General features: G+C 41.0%; 1 protein-coding gene across 2 annotated transcripts in view; it reads left to right on the top strand.

Annotated features, from left to right (window-relative positions):
* Positions 1-17,238, top strand: part of THSD4 (thrombospondin type 1 domain containing 4) — a 242,744-nt gene that overhangs the window by 68,645 nt on the left and 156,861 nt on the right. The window lies entirely within an intron of this gene.

Below are 17,238 nucleotides of genomic sequence, written 5' to 3'. Positions count from 1 at the left end.
GCAAGCACAGAGCTGAAGGCACATTCTGCAGACAGCATTACTCCTGCAAGGTGGCCCTGAAGAGTTATGATGTATTAGCTTTGATGCATCCCTTTTCAAACCCCAGCTCAGGAGACCCAGGCAATGCTGAGCCCATCTCCCTCTCCTTGCTTCCTACACAGCAGCTTTGACTCACTCCATCTTTTGCCAGGAAAGATAAATCAGGGGATCTAGAACATGCCATGATCATTTCTTTTTCCCTCCCCTGCATAGCACATCTTGCTCCTAATGTTTATTCTGGATCAAGAAGGGCAGTTAAACTGTAATTCACAGCACTGTCTTGCTGGTGAGTTAAGTGTAATTATTGTTGTTTTTTTAAAAATACACATATTTTTATTTCTCCCTTGTTCAGATTGGTGCAGCTGCATTTCTAACCCATTTTATCAGCTGCTGCTTCAACAGAAACTTTTGTTTTTGTTTAAAAAGTCATATTAGAGGGACTATAAACTCTATGAATGTAGAGTATTTAATGAAAAACCTAGTTTGTGTGGGAGAACCAATAGCACATGATGACTTTAAGGGCAGGATTTGAGAAGAAGGATCCAGTTGTGGTAGAGGGAAAACATTGCAGTGATGTAACCGTAACACCTATAAGGAAGTTTAACTCTAAAGAAATAATGAATGTTTTAATCATACTGATAATTGAACTCTTTAATTTGAAATCTTAAGTTCAGTTAACTTTCATTTTTAATTGTGATGAAAATTTCATAACCTTTTGAAGGCTGGATAAAAGAATCTATTGAAAAGAGAGATCCTGTTGGTGGATTGAAAAGGGTAACTGAGGATTTGGCCACAGGAATCTGTCTTAGGTGAAAAAAAGGCTGCATTTGTTGAAAGGAGGGAGACAGATGTGAACTTTTTTGTCAGAAATTCTCTATAAGGTTAAATATGGAAAAAAGTCCTCTCCAGGAGAACCCGTGCCTGATACGTTGTCTTCAGGAGGATACCTAGATAGTCTTGTGCATCCAAAATACACCATCAAATGCAGTATTTTCAAATCAACAACTGCAAAAAGTCCTGGTCAGCTACAGACTTCTTGCTTTGGCTTCTGTTTGAAAATGTCAGCCAGGTTATGTGTAATAAACAGCCTTTTAAGCAGCAGTCCCAGCCCTGGGTTTCTGTTCCAGCTGGTAGAGTTACACCTGTGCAGGCACAGGCACTGTGAGCTCTGCTCTCTGCAGGGTTCTGCAGGGACGTTGGGCTTTACTGGCCCGGTTGCTCTTCAGAATGGTGACAAGTCAGGGCTGCCCCCCAAGTGTGTAAAACTTGAAAGAGCTAAAAATGTATTCTTTGGGGACTTGGCTTTTTTCTTCCTTCTAAGTGAAGGAAACTACAAGGAGAAAAATACTGCAAAGTTTGAGCAATTTTGTTTTCTTAGAGAAAAAGAGAGTTTTTGCAAATCAGAGCTTCGTCCACTGAAAATCAGACATGATTTACCCCTAACAGGTATTGAGGATCTTCCCTCAAAGTAAGGAAAATGCTAAATTTAAATGGAAAAAATTCTGGGTTTTGTTTGTTTTGTTATTTTACAGTGAATTTTTAATGGGAAGTTTTCCAAAATGCATACTTGACCAAGCATTTCCTCCAAATGATGTTTTGGTTTGCTTTGTGTTGTAAATGAATCAGCTCTAGTTTTGAAGCTCCCCTTTCAGGTGACTGCACTTGTTTGCAGGGCAGGACATTTATTTCCCAGGAACCCTGGCTGTTCCCAATGTGCGTGTGATTTTACATGTGCAGCTGTGGCTTGTGTTAGGGCTGACTGATGTTGGCTCTGGAGGCAATAGTAGGAGCGGGGACGTGGCTCAGGGATCATCCCAGTGGTGTCTGTACACTGGATTTAGTTCCACTTGGTAGAGTCAAGATGTCTTTGGCTGGAAGTGCTGGATGAAGCCAGCCGACTTTCTAGGAGCAGAGCCACGCTCAGATCTCGGGAGCAGTTTAAAGAGCTCGCTGCTGGCAGCCAGGCCTGGAGGCCGGAGCGCTGCGCGGAGCGGCCCCGTTCCCGATCCCGGAGTGCTCCCGTTCCCGATCCCGGAGCGGCCCCGTTCCCGATCCCGGAGTGGTCCCGTTCCCGGAGCGGCCCCGTTCCCGGTCCCGATCCCCCGGAGCGGCCCCGTTCCCGATCCCGGAGTGGTCCCGTTCCCGATCCCGGAGTGGTCCCGTTCCCGATCCCGGAGCGGCCCCGGTCCCGATCCCGGAGCGGCCCCGTTCCCGATCCCGGAGTGGTCCCGTTCCCGGAGCGGCCCCGTTCCCGATCCCGGAGTGGTCCCGTTCCCGGAGCGGCCCCGTTCCCGGTCCCGATCCCGGAGCGGCCCCGTTCCCGGTCCCGGTCCCGGAGCGGCCCCGTTCCCGGTCCCGGTCCCGGAGCGGCCCCGTTCCCCATCCCGGAGCGGCCCCGTTCCCCATCCCGGAGTGGTCCCGTTCCCGGAGCGGCCCCGTTCCCGGTCCCGATCCCGGAGCGGCCCCGTTCCCGATCCTGGAGCGGTCCCGGCCCCGTTCCCGGAGCGGCCCCGGTCCCGATCCCGGAGCGACCCCGTTCCCGTTCCCGAAGCGGTCCCGTTCCTGTTCCCGGAGCGGCCCCGTTCCCGTTCCTGTTCCCGGAGCGGCCCCGTTCCCGGAGCGGCCCCGTTCCCGCTGGATGCGCCGGGGGCTGCGCCTTCACCTGCTCCGGGCACAGCTGGCTCTGGCAGCCAGCAGGAGCTCTGCAAGGCCTGGCAGCCTTTCTTCCATTCCTTCTGACTGCCAGGCCTGGCTTGCTGCTGTGACCTCCCTGTTCTTCTGTTTGGTGCTGAGAGACAGGAGCTGTTACAGAGCCTGTAACACCACCTTGCTCCTGGGAGCAGAGTTGGAGTCAGGCTGAGATGAAAATTCCTGGAGCTGAAAGCAGGGTGTGTCAAATGGCACTGATGTCACTGCTGCATTTTCTGTGGGGGGAAAAATGTGTCCCCAGTGTCCCCCAGTGTTGTTGTTACCAAACCTAACTACTGATGGGCACCACAAAGAGTGATTCCAAATCAGCTGGGGCAAAAGAAGCTGACAGGGCTGGGAATCGGCACCCAGCCTTGTGACAGGCCAGGAGGCAGTTTCAGCTGGCTTCTCTTTATTTGAAATGTGTCAGAATCCAAGCATTGAATGAACGGAGGGATATTTGGTCAGCATGGTTTTTCATGCTGAACTTCAATGGCACTTTTTTCTCTAAAATGACACTCATGTCAATACTCCATCCTGAAGCCTGTGTTGTGTTCAGAGGAGAACTTACTGTACAGGTAAATCTGTACATGCTGTAAAATCATTTATCAATTCACTTTTGTCTTAAAATACCTCCTAGTAACCTGACTTCTAGCTAGAGATGTCTGCCTGCTACAGCTGGGATAAATATAAGCTCTGAAAAAAATGAAATTTATAGCTTCCACAAGTGTCTAGTAAATACTGCAATTTCAATACTTTGTGTCAGATAAGAGGCATATAAGATTTAGTACGAATAAGTTTGGGTATTAGGATGGAGACTGAAGAGTAAAGCAAAGCTGCTGCATTTATTGATTTGTGGTTTTTTTTCTTGCTGGATTGTTAATAGTTTTCACTCATTTTGAATGACAAATTAGCTTTTTCTAACAGATCAAAATGTAGTGGCCCAACATAAGATGTTAAAGTTGCTAAGAAACTTCTCGAGTCTGCTGGCAATTGATGACACTGAAGACACTGAGTGAGGTCTGATAAATATGATTTAAGTAATTATAAAATGGAAGAAAAGCCTAAGATCTCTTAAGAATCTTGGTCAGGGTCTGTGAGGTGCGAGTAGCATCAAGCACTCGGAGTACCCAGGAGTCAGAGAGGGCTGGTTTCAGAGAGGAGGTCAGGGAGTGCAGTTACTAGGACATTGCAGAAGCTGCTTATGGATCCTGGACAGTCAGCTGTAGGCACAGAGCAGTTGTGCTAATGTTTTTGGCTAGGGAGGTTGTGGCTCAGTTGCCTGGGTTTTGTGCAGACTATAAGGGTATAAGGGCTTGAGAGGAGACCATTTATTCACTTCTAAAGTCTCATCACTAAGATGTTTTGTGAAGTATTTTCCATTCAGTGATGGAACAGCAGAAAGCTGTTCCAAGCCCAAGCCTGAGTCCATTATGCTTGTATTTGGTGGTTTAGTGTGGGGCTTTTTTCTTCTCTTAGAATTGTGAGATATGATTATAAATAAATTATATATATATTGTTTATATGCACATTATTAGTTCAGTGTCCATTGCTAGAGTTCATTACATTTTGGTATGAAACCATTCTAGAAACACTGTGTAGGTTGATATATATGGAGAAACCTAATGTTTGTGTCATCTGTTTATGTTAACTGGAATTGGAAGTTCAGTTTAGAGTACTCAGAGAACTGGTTGTTGTGTATGGTCAGGAAGGTGGGTCCTGGTGTGTTTCCTGAATGCCTGTGAAGTTGGCAGTGCAGTCCTTGAGACCCAAAGATAATGGAGTCCCAGTTTATTAATGCTTGGCCTTCCCTGATTTGTGACTGCCAGTTCCTTGGGGCTCAGGAGAGGCTGTGCTGAACTACATTCTCTCAGCTTTGTGTGCAATACTTGGACAACCTAATATTTTCACCCAGAGGACAAAAAGTCATCTTACTGTTGTATTTGTACTTTCTCAAGTAACTTACTTCTAGTTAGTGAGCATACAGATATACATATATCCTGCAACTGTATATGTATATATACATATATACTGGGAATCTATACACAGTATCTCTAGAAATAATCCAGCTGCGCTGCAGTTCACCCAGCTGCAAGTTATTATATTCAATGAGGCAGCTGCTTGAAGTCTTCATTTCTTATTGCAGCAGACCATACTTCTCTGCTTCTCTTTTGCCTCCACCTGTTAGAAATTTCTTGACTGCTTCTATTCCAGTCTGTGGCTAGTTCTTTACAGTGCGTGTCCTTTAATTGCATGCACTTTATTTCCTAAGACAATTTGGTTTTGCTTCTCCTGTTTTATGTGAAATGCTGTAGGCAGACAGATCCATCAATGAGGAATCAGACAGTTTTGGGAGACTTGAAATGTAACAAGTAGATAGTGTTTATTTTTATTGATTAGTTACTATTCAAATAGTGCCTGCCTCCATAATGATAGATACAAGACATCCTGAAGCCTATACCTGTAATTACTGACAAGAGCTTAGGCAATATAGGCATAAAATCCCTCCTGAATTCCGATGGAATATGATCTCTAATTTCCTTCAGACTCAGTGGAAATCCTTTGTGAGGCAGTGAAATATCCATTTTTCACACATTACTGAAAATTCTGTTTCGCTTTTAACTGAAATGTTTTTGAAATATTGCTCACTTATAGGACTAAAATTTATTCAAATGCAGAACAAGAAGTTCACTTATGCTATGTCCCTTTTTTCCTCTTTATTTATTGCTGGTTTGTGAATGGATCACAAGAGAAAGCACATGGAAGTTTGCAGTTTTATTAGTACGGTTGTGGTAAAGTATCTGAGGCATTTCTTTGACTTCATCTATAAATCTGCTTCCTGAACATCTGTTGTGTTGAGCTTGACCTGGAAATTGTAAATATCCTGTGTATTACTGAAATATGTAACTACTTCTATAGAAAGCTTTAATAAAAAAAATTGCTGAGATATTTATGTATATGGAAACCTAGTGCTTCCACATGGCAACTTACCTTTTATAGTTATCTTTCTGTATAATTTCATTAATATACATATTTTGATTTGCATTTGTAAGAAGCTTAGTGATAGTAGAGCTTGGCTTTTACCTTTGATTCTGTGATTTGTTACAACAATTAATAATGCATATGTATTTTTTAAGTGTACTATTTTAAGCAGGGCCCACCATACTCTGATGACTGAAGTGAGCCATTTCTCCGTAATAGATCACATGCACCACATGTAATGTTTCTAATTCATTGTGCATCCTTTAATTTCCTCACTTTTCTACGTGCTGTTTGGAGGGGAAAGTGGGTTAAGAGTGGTGAGAGCAAGAAGTGAGTGTTTATAGATGGACACCTGGATGAGCTTCAAGAATTGGAAATGCTTGTTAGTGCCTTTAGGAAAATGGGAAATTATCCATCAAATGTTGTCATTCAGCTGTAGATTCAAGACACTCTGAAGTGCAATAGAAGATAAACCATCTAAACAGAATGTATTTGTAAGAAAGGAAACTGAGAGAAAGCAGACAGGTCATATCTGTCCGATTCTAACAGGCCTTAGATAAATGTAGCCCAGGTTTGCTGTAAGAGAGACACTGCCCTCTGTGTCCAGGTGACCAATATTTACTGGTGTATTTTAGAGTATCTGACCTATCCAGTTGCATTAATTGTGAGTTGGGGAAATGTCCCAGGAAGAATTATGCCCTCATTTCAAAGCACACTTTTTAGTTCTTTTGGTTGGAGCAGAAAGTTAAGGATGGATGTTGTGGCTTTCAGGCTCAGATGTAGAAACAAAATTGTATCCAGATTGTGTGGTACTGAAGATTCTTGGGCTAGAACAGAATGTAGAAGGAAGATTTGTTATTTGCAAAGCATGTGTAGCAGTGAGTGGTACAGTTACTTTGATAAAATTTGTCTCTTTTATCTATTAGTGTCCCTTGAAACAAGATGCAGACATCCAATATTCACAAATGAATTAAAAACAAACACCTCCACAGCAAAAAATGGAATCAATGGAATGCTTTGATCCACGAAACACAAGCTATTGGTATTAAGTACTTAGTAGCTTTATCACAACTTTCTCAATGTCTGACTTGGCTGTCAGGCAGTCTGTAATAAGTGGGGCTACATGAGTCAACAGTATATGAGCTCATGAAATCAGTCTGTACCAGTCTTTATCTGTCTAAGCTTCATACATAGCTTCCTTGTGTCCAGTGGCTGTGCTGAGCAGCCTAAAACCTGCTGCAAGTGGACAGCTGAGGATTTGGATCTCTTTGATTTGGGGAGCAGTCTGAGTTGTGTAAAGATGGGCAGGAGAATACCCTGGAAACAGGCCTACTAGGGATCGAGGATGTGGTTATGGGTGTGGTTATCTAGGAGTGAAAATTAGCATAGATCAAGCTTGCTCTAAATTAATATACCCTAAGAATTTAACCTGCCATGGCAGTTCCAGGGGCTTGTCTCCATCTTTTCCGAGTCCTCCATTTTGGATCAAGCACAGCTTTCTCAGCAGCAAAACCTCTGCCATGTATGAATAAGAAATAAAGATAATGCTGATTCCTCTTTTCTGTCAGTTCTCCCAAAGATTATGTGGTAACCTATAATCCTACCCACTGGAAGGATTAAAAAACTCCATTTCATTTTGTAGCACCCAATCTATTGTATGTTGTGTTTGCCAAGACAGGGGAGAGAACGGGGACAAATGAAGATGTTGACTGTGTTATTTCTCCCTCTCTGCAGTGGATAGTTACTGTGTCCAAGTAACTGTTACTGCATGAGGAGTACTGAGCTTTGGGATGCTTTAGTCTTGTTTGCTGGTATCTATTGACTCCTGTTGTCCGTGGGAAAAGTCCTCCATTAAGCTTCAGAGACAAAATTTCACTCAAAAAATTTGCCTTTGCCGTTGAATCAACTTTTTACTTCCTTTGAATTCTTTACAGCAAAGCACCAATGAAAAGAAGGCATCCTGTCCTTATTCCTGCACCTCTTTGGGGATACAAAAATTGAGTCTCAGTCTGAATTCTCCTAAATCTGTTCTGTTTGGTTATAGATTCCTTTTGTAGCAGAGCCATGCAGGATCAGATGCTCTGAGCAGATGTATTTTATAGCTTCACAAGGAAACTATTTTGTATGAGTTCTGTGTTTGTAATCCTAGGAGTCCTTGTCACGTAGATCTGCACAACCGTTCCTTATAGTATGAAGACAAGAATGGGGTGAAACTTGGGGTTCACAGTGTTTTGCTGGTGTGCACTGCTTGCATGACCCCCAGTGATCCTGCCCTATCTCCCAAATTTATGAAATAGTCTGGAGAATAAAATGGAGCTCCAAGGTCAAGACTGTAATCATTTTAACATGTTATGCATTAACTTTAGGGAATATTGAATAAACAGGGCAGCAGTTAAGCAAAGGATTATCAAGACATGTTCCATTTTTGTTGTTAAATGCACGAAATATTTATTCAACACATTTGTTGTACAATTCAGCACATTTATTTTATAATGTGAAATTTTAAAAATCAAGTGAATACGCTCTCCTTGCCTCAGTTAATGTGTGGAAGTGTTTTTGTTGATTCAATTATGCATTTCAAAAGGTTTGAAATAGTTTCAGAGTATTTTCCATATGTTTGATTTCAGAAAAGCTTTCACATTTATCTATTCCAGCCAAGAGCAATTGTCCTAATGTGGTGCTATGTGTGTAGCAGGCTGCAGAGCTCCCAGTCAGGTTGCTGCTGAAGTTAAAGAAAAGCAATATAAATATAACTTTTTATAGGTCCTAATGGTATAAGAATTGTTCAGGTCAGCATGAGTTTTTCCCATTCACTTCAATGGCTTTTGGATGAGGTAATTTAGAAGAAAATTCCACATGTAACTAAAAAAGTGAACAGAACTGAGGTGTGATCCTGAAAAACTTTGTTGCAGGCTGATAATATCCAGATTTCTTTGTTTTCAGAGAATTGGTATGTATGTAATTCCATGGAGGCTCAGGAACTCACTAGAAATTTTCAGTTTCTTTGAAAAATGATGAGTTCAAAGAGTGCACCTGCAGCCTCTGCTCTGCTCACAGGTTCAGGGAGCTGAGTTGGGCATGGTTCTCTTGAGCAGGGACTCAGAAAACAGTGACATAAACATGGGATTCAGACTCTTCTTTCATTCTGTGAACAAGTTACAGGTACACAAAGAAGGGCTTTAGGATCATCTCAGAGACCAAAGTACTTTTCTTCTTTATCCCTCCCCAAAATGTGCCTGTCTTTTGTTTTGCTGTGTTCCTGAGTAACTAAAATGGTGACTAGAAATGAAACATTTATTCTACTGAACTTTTAAAGTACTGACAATTGTCCTAAAAAGGGAAAATAGTACATGTATTTCTAGTTCTAAAAAGCTCCAAGCACTGAAGTAATGGAGAAATGGAGAAATGAACTATAAAAAGGGTCTTAGTAAACAGAGACTTTCCCATCTACTTTGGAAGACTGATTTCTTCTGAGTATGTTACATTATATTGAAAGAATTGCATATTAAGATACTTTTCACTTACAGTTTGTTCATTTTGAGCCCGTTCCAGTCTCAGCTAATATGAAAGAAAGCAATAACTTCAGAGAGACTCAAATGTGAATCTAAACATTTATGTTCACAGTTTCCATTTGTGTACTCAAAAATTCATTATGCATACTGTCAGTAGTAGAACTTGCACTTTCCAGAAGATTTAGGTGTAAAATTCTATTTTCTTAATGTAATTTCTATGGCATAAAATGGGTTTCAGAAGTTAACACCTACGTATACTGAAAGGGTAGACATTCAAGTTCTGGTTCCACTAAAATTTCTGGATTTTACCTGCTTAGCATTCTAAATATTTCTCAGTTTTGAAAGTAAGTTTTGGGTCAGTCTAAAGTGTGGCCAAAGCCTTTGGTCATAGTTACCAACAGCAGTGTGGTGTGAGGTCACAGGTCAGAAGTTGTCGCTGGTTGAAAATTTTAGGGAGCCTGCTGAAGTCTGGGATCTGTTTGGTTTCAGATCTGGCAAGGCTGCTGCTGCTGCTGTGTTTTCCTCGTTGGTGGCTTACTGGTATTTGACATTTAAGCATGGTGTAGGTCACTTAAAGCATGAGCAGTTTTGCCAAGGGGAGAGATCCGGGCTGCCTCAGGTGGGGCCCTAATCTTAGCAGGTGCAGCCTTCCCAGGGCTGCCGGGGCTGCTGCTGGAGCTCAGCCCTGCTGCGCGTTCCTGCTGCCCCACGTCAGCTGACAGATGTGCCAGCTGCTGTGTCCCTGCTCTGGCCTGGGACAAATACAAGGTGAAAGTCGTTTGCTTAAGCCTCTCGTGTTCTGATAAAACCGCTGTCTGTGGGCTGTGAGGAGAAGGCTCGGTGGTTTGTGGTGTAGGAAAGCCAAGGTTAGTCCCTTGGCTGCAGCTCGGCGCTGAGACTCGCTGAGCTCAGGCTTAGCTTGAAGTCACTGTGCAGGATGTAAGAGTGGGGGAAGGGATGAGATGTTGTAAAGATAAACTACTACTGAGGGGTCAGAAGGATTAAGGATTGCTGTGTATTTTTTAATGTGGCATTCCTTTAAGAGCTCTCAGATTGACAGTTTCCAACTTCATCTCACAGGCTTTCAAAGGATCAGAGTTCACAGCTCTCACTGATGTTACTGTTTGCTAGAAAAATGAGGCTACATATTAATATGAATGTGGGTGCCTGTTGCACATTACTAAATGAATATTGCCATTTCTGTGTCTCTGGAATGTTCTATTAGTGTTTTGATGGAGTTACTTGGTAGTGCTGAGTGTTACGAGGGGAATTAAAAAGATTTTGCCAATTTAGACAGTATAAGTAGTTGGACTGGCATTTATATGTGCTCGATATTTCTTCTTGTTATGATGAATTACTATTTTCAAAGCAAGGAAACTCTTACCCACTGTGAAGAAAAAACTTACAATATGGATGAACATCAGAAGAAAGATTCCCAGTGGTAGTATATAAAATGAAAAGCAGAACTGGCTTCTATTGTGCTCTGTTTCCATTAGACATCTTGGAAGTTTTATAAGTGTGGTGCATAATAAATATCTAAGCCACAGTTTGAGATCTTTTACAAAGGACAGACAATTCTTGTTAATATTTTTCTGGATCAGTCCTCACTCTTACACCCAGATTGATACAAATCTCTGGCATTTGTCCACCAAGCCAACTTGTGAATTTGTTAATTTACTTTCCATACTGCACTGTGTAACTCTGAATTTAAATCCAAACATCACAAATTTAAAACTGAATTTGAAGGAGCCAGAGAAACTGTGTATTAAATTTGCTCATATATCTACAAGGAGAGGAGATCTGCTTCTGCATAATTTTGGTTAGAGGCCTAAAAACTCTGAGGTGCAACCCACTACGGTTGGTTCTGCTGCAATAGTACAGTGATTCCTCTGGAGACAGATCACGAAGAGCTAACTGTTTGGACCCATTTCACCACTGAGGTGAATATCAAGTATAAAAACAGAAACAGACCTCAAAAAGTTGAGCTTGATCTTTTTTCAGATGTAATAATATGAGTCTGGTGACATCATCAGATCTGAAAAGTAATGTGGACTTTTACTGTATTTTCTTTTCATTGCTCCAGTATAAATGTAACCCCATGTATGTAAAATGCATTATAGCAAATCCACAAGCAATTTCCTTCATTGTAACAAATACTGCATCTCATTAGAGCAAAACAAGCCCCCAGTTATGGTGCAGAACATCTGCTTAATAATTTCAAGTTCCTCCAACTGTGCTGCCAAAACATCTAAAAAGTCAACATCTAGTCCATTACTTTGATCAACTGAAGTAGTAGAACTATAAATAATGCACCAAATGCCGATCTGGTGAAAGGCAGAGCAGCGCTGCTGGCCCTGGGCTCGGGAGCTGGGACTGCTGGGGATGTGGCATAAGGCACTGGGAGGGGGATGCTCAGGGAAGGCAGGGTGGGATGCAGAACTGCATTTCAGGCTTGCACAGGTTTCCTATCTAGCAGTGAGAAAGTTAGTTAATCTTTCTGTGTCCGGATCCTGACTGTAAAATTCAGTTTCAAATGCCCTCTATGTCTCATGGGTTTTCTGTAATGCGTATGAGGTGCTTTAGCATTACTGACAAGAGCCAAAGCATTCCTTAAACAAACAACAGGTCATTGTTTATGTAAAAATTGGCGTGAGTTGTAATGCAACTTATTGTTTTTCTGCTCTGTGTGTCTTAGGGAGAGGGTTGCATTGTGTTGTTGCAGTGTTAACTTTTTGACTACTTGTGTTCATTCCAGTTTTGAACAAAAACTGAAAATGGGAAGATGTTCCAGGAATACAAAACATTTTTAAGAATCAAATTATTTGGAATCAGTATTGTCAAAACTTAAATATATATATATATATTTATATATAATGGTAATATTATTAGGATGTAAAATTATTTTAATTTTCAGTGTAATAAGGTGTTTCAGCATTGAAGTTCAACAAGAAAGTTAAAATGATTTTGACATCCCTGTCTTCATTTTCAGCAAAAAAAACATATTGTGAGGAAAGATTTCAGTTTTCACAAAATTAAAAATTTTGAAAAAATGGAAAAAATATCAGTTGAATGACTCCACTGTATTTGTAACTAGATTGAAAAATATGCTGAAAATACAATATGTAAAATACAATATATCAAAGAGATTCTTGCACATGGCCAAGTCATTTGAATAGAAGAAAAGCCTGATTCTGAACAGAAGCTGTCATGGGAAAGCACAAACACCAGCCAGTTTCCTATTCCTCGGGTTTTATCCAGCATGGTTACATCTGTCTGCACACAGACTGGCCAATTCAGTTGTGCCGTAGATGGTGGAGTTTGATTCAGGAAGGTGGCTGGCTTTACTGGGCCAGCTCCAGCCGGGATTGAGTGTGGCAGTTAAAGCGGGTCAGAGGAGGAGGATCCTTTTTAAACCCTGGTCCCCTTAGGCGAGCCCAGCGTGTTTGAAGATGATCTGCTCCCTGAGCTGTTGCTACAGGGCTGCTGTTTCTCACCACAGGAGCAGTTGTTGCCATGGAGTTCCAAGAGCATGAGAGAGACCATGACTCCCAGTGTTTGTCCATTAATCAAACCTGAATCTCAGCAGCCAAACACCGAGAATAAATACCCATTGATTTTATCCCAGTGAACATACAGAACATTAGTAGGGAAAAGAGTAAAAAAAGACATGCTGATTAGCTTAATTTGTCTATCCATAGTTTCATTATGTATTTAGAACTTGGTATTCTGAGTTTAAAAGGTCTTAATTCAATTCTCCTTGAGAGGGTTCTCAATTATTTAACAATCTTGCTGTCAAGTGTTTGCTTTTTCTGTTAATTAGTTAGGTTCTGGGCTTGGTTTTGAGGGTTTTATTTTGATCTTAATCCAAAACCCGTATCAGCTTTACTGAACATTCTTAATCCTTAATTTGATACAGTATTTTCAGATGTTTATGCATGACTGTCACTTATACCGTAGATGTTTAGCTTAAAAATAATTGGAAGGAAAGTCTAGTTATTTCTTTCATCACTTATGAAAAGAATAGCTGAGTCTTAGACTTAAAAAGAAATCTGGCTTTCTCTAGTGACTGTTCATAACCTGTTTTTGGTAAGTGTTGGTTTTCTAGCACCATGGTTAGATCTGACACTGCAGAGCAATAAGGATTATTTTTTGCTCAGTATATTGAATTTCTTCCCTCCCCTTTCTCTCTGATTTATCCTTCTTTTATATGAACAATCCCTTCGTCCTCCCTGTTTCAAATCCAAAGGCACATCTTGGAGGTAATGTGCAACGTGTTGCTCATTCCCACAGGTAAATTGGGCAGGCTCAGCTTCCTGCATGTTTGTACAGCCCAGCCCAAGTGCATTTCAGCATTACCTGGTTTACAGTTACAGCAAAACAACATTTCTTAGTGCGTTCCGTGAGGAGAACAAACCCCAGCTCTATAAAGTGTCAGTGGGTTGTGTTTAGGTTGAAAATCTGGTTATGTGCAGCCTGCTGCAGAGCATGGGGAATCCATCAGTAAACATGCTTGGCACCAGCCCTGCCAGGCTGAGACACAGGAAATGGGATCCTGGTGCTGTACGTGAAACCATGCCTGCCCTCACTGCACAGCCCGGAGCAAGGTCTCAATCTCCAGCTCACATTTAGCATTATTCTTCAGGAAATTCTGGGCATAGGAATGATCTTTTAATGCAGGACTGCTTTTGGCCCTTTTTCTGATACACACTGTTCTGTAAAGTCAGCTCTGGCTTATCCAATAGTAGCAGTAATTCTGTAATTTTGCTGCTACTGCCACAAAAATTATTTCAGTACTTGGGGACAACACATGTTGCATTCCAAATGCAATAATAGGAGTGGTAGGTTGATGTTAAAGACCTGCGAAATTCAAATCATCACAAAAATAGGGTCAAGGCCTTAAAAATATTTTGAAATTCAAAATCAGGTTATCTGACTTGTCAAGTTCTGTGAATGCTGCCTAATGCATGCAGACAAAACTATTTGCACAAATTAATTTTTACTTTTATCCTTACATGTTGATATTACTTCTGATGAACTGTGCCTCTAATAAATCTTTTTATTTGAGATTAATTTTCATGACAGGAGTGTTCACAAAGAGACAAGCAGTTACCAGTAGTCAGAAGTGAAATAAGTTTTTTAGTTCACTGAAATGCGTACAAACAGATTTTAAAACCATATGTCTAAACCTAAGCAGTTAGTCTTATTTATGCACTGGTAAATCCCTCTCCACCATTTAATTGAGGAATTATGTGTATGCAAGCTTGTGTAATGTTTGTATATGAAGGAGGTGCTGCATGTTTGTATAGCACATATAATATATTCTAGATGTTGGTCAGTTTATGATTTGTGAAACTATACTGCAATACATATTAAGGTGTTTATTGCAGCATTTAAATTATTAAATAATTCACTAAGTTATTGCAATTTGCAATAATTTAGCCTAACATTCAAATAGATACTTATTGCTTAATTGCTTATTGAAATATTTATTGCATTCACATGAAAGTGGAAATTTTGCTGATCAGACCATCTGTTTATGTTGGCTATTGGTCACAGTTAGTGCTGGATATTGAATTTGGAAGGCCAAGTGAAAGCAGCACATGTTCTATATCCAGTTAGCACGGGCATCAACTGCAGGGAAAATACAATGGCCTGAGGATTTGTGTATGTTGGCAACTGGTATATGCACCTACACCACAGACAGCTTAAAATCTGTATACATTTGTCTTCACAGCTGCTTCTAATCATATTAGCAAGATTGATATTCTTGTACATGCCAGAGGCAATCCCTCCGCTCTCTGTTAAAGCAGAACCACGCAGGACAGGGGCCTGAATTACAAATACAGATTGGAGAGCAGGTGTTAAGGTTTCAAAGAAGAAAAGACTGTGTTGTTAAGAGCAAATCCGAGTTTCAGAAGGATTTTTCTACTGCCTGGGATATTGGATCTCTTGAGATAAGATTCAAGTGGTTGTGAAAACATGGGTATTATAGGCATGTCCTGCTATTATCAAAGGGATACTTTATTAATGTTCCTGTTTGGCTGTGAACTCATTCTTCTGTGTTTCTTTTTCTGTGAATTGCAATCAGACCCATTGCTTCTGAGACTATTGGCTCTTGACAGTTTTTGAGACTGAGTTGGCATGAGGACAAATAAGTAATATGTTGTTTCCTGAAAGACCTTTTTTCTAGGATTATTCATGGTAATCTTTTCTGTGGAAGTCTGCCTCCCAATAGGCCCCTGCACTTATATCCCACATAGTGAGGCTTCAGTAAAAGCAGTTATTGCATTATTGTACCTTACTGGGCTTTGACCACAGTTCATGTAACACAGTCTGTGTCTTTAATCAGTCCATAACATAGGAAACTGTTCTGCAGTGTGGTGACCCTCCCAAACGTTAGACATCCCAGCCCAGGGCTGGTCCAAATAAGCAGGCACTGAAGGGGCAGGTCAGCAAGATATTTTGGGACATAGGAAGTAATTAGAAACATAAAAATGTTAATATTCTTTTAACTTCACAGGTCGAGATTTCTGTGGCACAGAAAATACTTATCCTTAGGATGCAAAGGTTTTGGGTCTTCAACTTTTGCAGAATCACAGAATCAAGTAGGATTTAAATTGAATACAATTAATAAGAATCCATGGAAGTAATCTTAGGTGAACTGCTGGGTAGAAAGTTTCAGGCACAGGATGAAGATGTGTCTGTGTGAGCCCCTCTGGGGGACAGCCTGGATGTGCGGGTGTGCAGATGCACAAAGGGAAATTCAGCATCCTGAGCTGTGCTCTGCTCCTTATCCAGAGTGCATTAGGAATTAGAACTGTGGGGCTTTGCATGAGCTCATCAGCTGGAGAGCTGCCTTCCTGCTGTAAGGGTGGGGAAGGCATGCCAAGTATTTAGGGTATGTGTCCATGCATGTCCTGTAGATCCTGCTCTGTGTACACAGCAAAGAAAAGGAGAGAATTTCTTGTCAGAACAAAAACTATATTTCTTTCCTTTTCCAAGGACAATTTTTTCTTCGGGCTTCTTTTACACCACCTTCTACCATGTAGTTAGTTATCTTATACATACTCAAACTAAAGCCTTGAAAAACATGAACATTGCACTGGAATGGTGAAGCCTCAAAGATTGTATTTTGGGGAGGGATTTTTGTTCACTTGCTGAATTTTGTCCTTTAATGGAGTTACTTTTTAAAAACATTGTACACATGAAAATCAAGAAGTCTTTAAAAATGGACTTAGAGGTTGTCCTATTTTTGTCTGTAGTTTAAAGAAAAATACCAAATATTGTGATGTTTTAGATGAAGTCCAAACAGCTGGGAAAGCAGTGCTGGCTGGTTTTGATACAGAAAAGCATTGGTGATAAAACCCATAGGAGTTAGAATATACATGATACCCAGCAGAGATGGTTCTCACTTACTGTCTGGATGAACTGTGAGTGAAGTTCCATCAGTCAGTCTCGTGTGGTTTCAGAAATGTTAGAATTTTATTGCCTAATTTGAGGCACTTAAACTAAAAATGGAAGTTGAACTGTTTAGTTGTTTGATATTCTGTGGTACATTGCATGGAATAATCACAAATTACTGAGATGCTGTGGTATGAAGATGTAATTGTTATGTGTATTTATGCTGAAGTACAATATACATGAGGGGTTTTGGCAAGATCTCAGGGCAAGGTGGTGGTTTTTGGATACAAAGAGGAAGCTTCTGCTCATTAGGGGAAATCTGAGAGAAAACATGAGCTGCAGTTGTAAGTCACAGAACAGCTGACATCAGAAGGGACCTCTGGAGATTGTCTGGATCAACTCCCCAGCTCATTTGGGGTCATCTTCAGCAGATCTATGAGAGCATGTCTAGTTGGGTTCCAAAATAACAGACCCATGTAATAACAGATCTGTTGCATACTCTAGAATCAAAACCACAGCTTATTTTGAACAAGAGAGATGGATAATCTCTTAAGGCTGATACTTTGCAAATAAAGCTGATGTAGCTGCGTGCTTCAGAAGTGGCTCCTGTACCCTA

The sequence above is a fragment of the Anomalospiza imberbis genome, chromosome 13 (genome assembly GCF_031753505.1).
Source record: "Anomalospiza imberbis isolate Cuckoo-Finch-1a 21T00152 chromosome 13, ASM3175350v1, whole genome shotgun sequence".
NCBI classification, from domain to species: domain Eukaryota; kingdom Metazoa; phylum Chordata; class Aves; order Passeriformes; family Viduidae; genus Anomalospiza; species Anomalospiza imberbis.
Note: the sequence above shows the minus strand (reverse complement) of the source record. Positions and strands in the feature narration are given on the sequence as shown.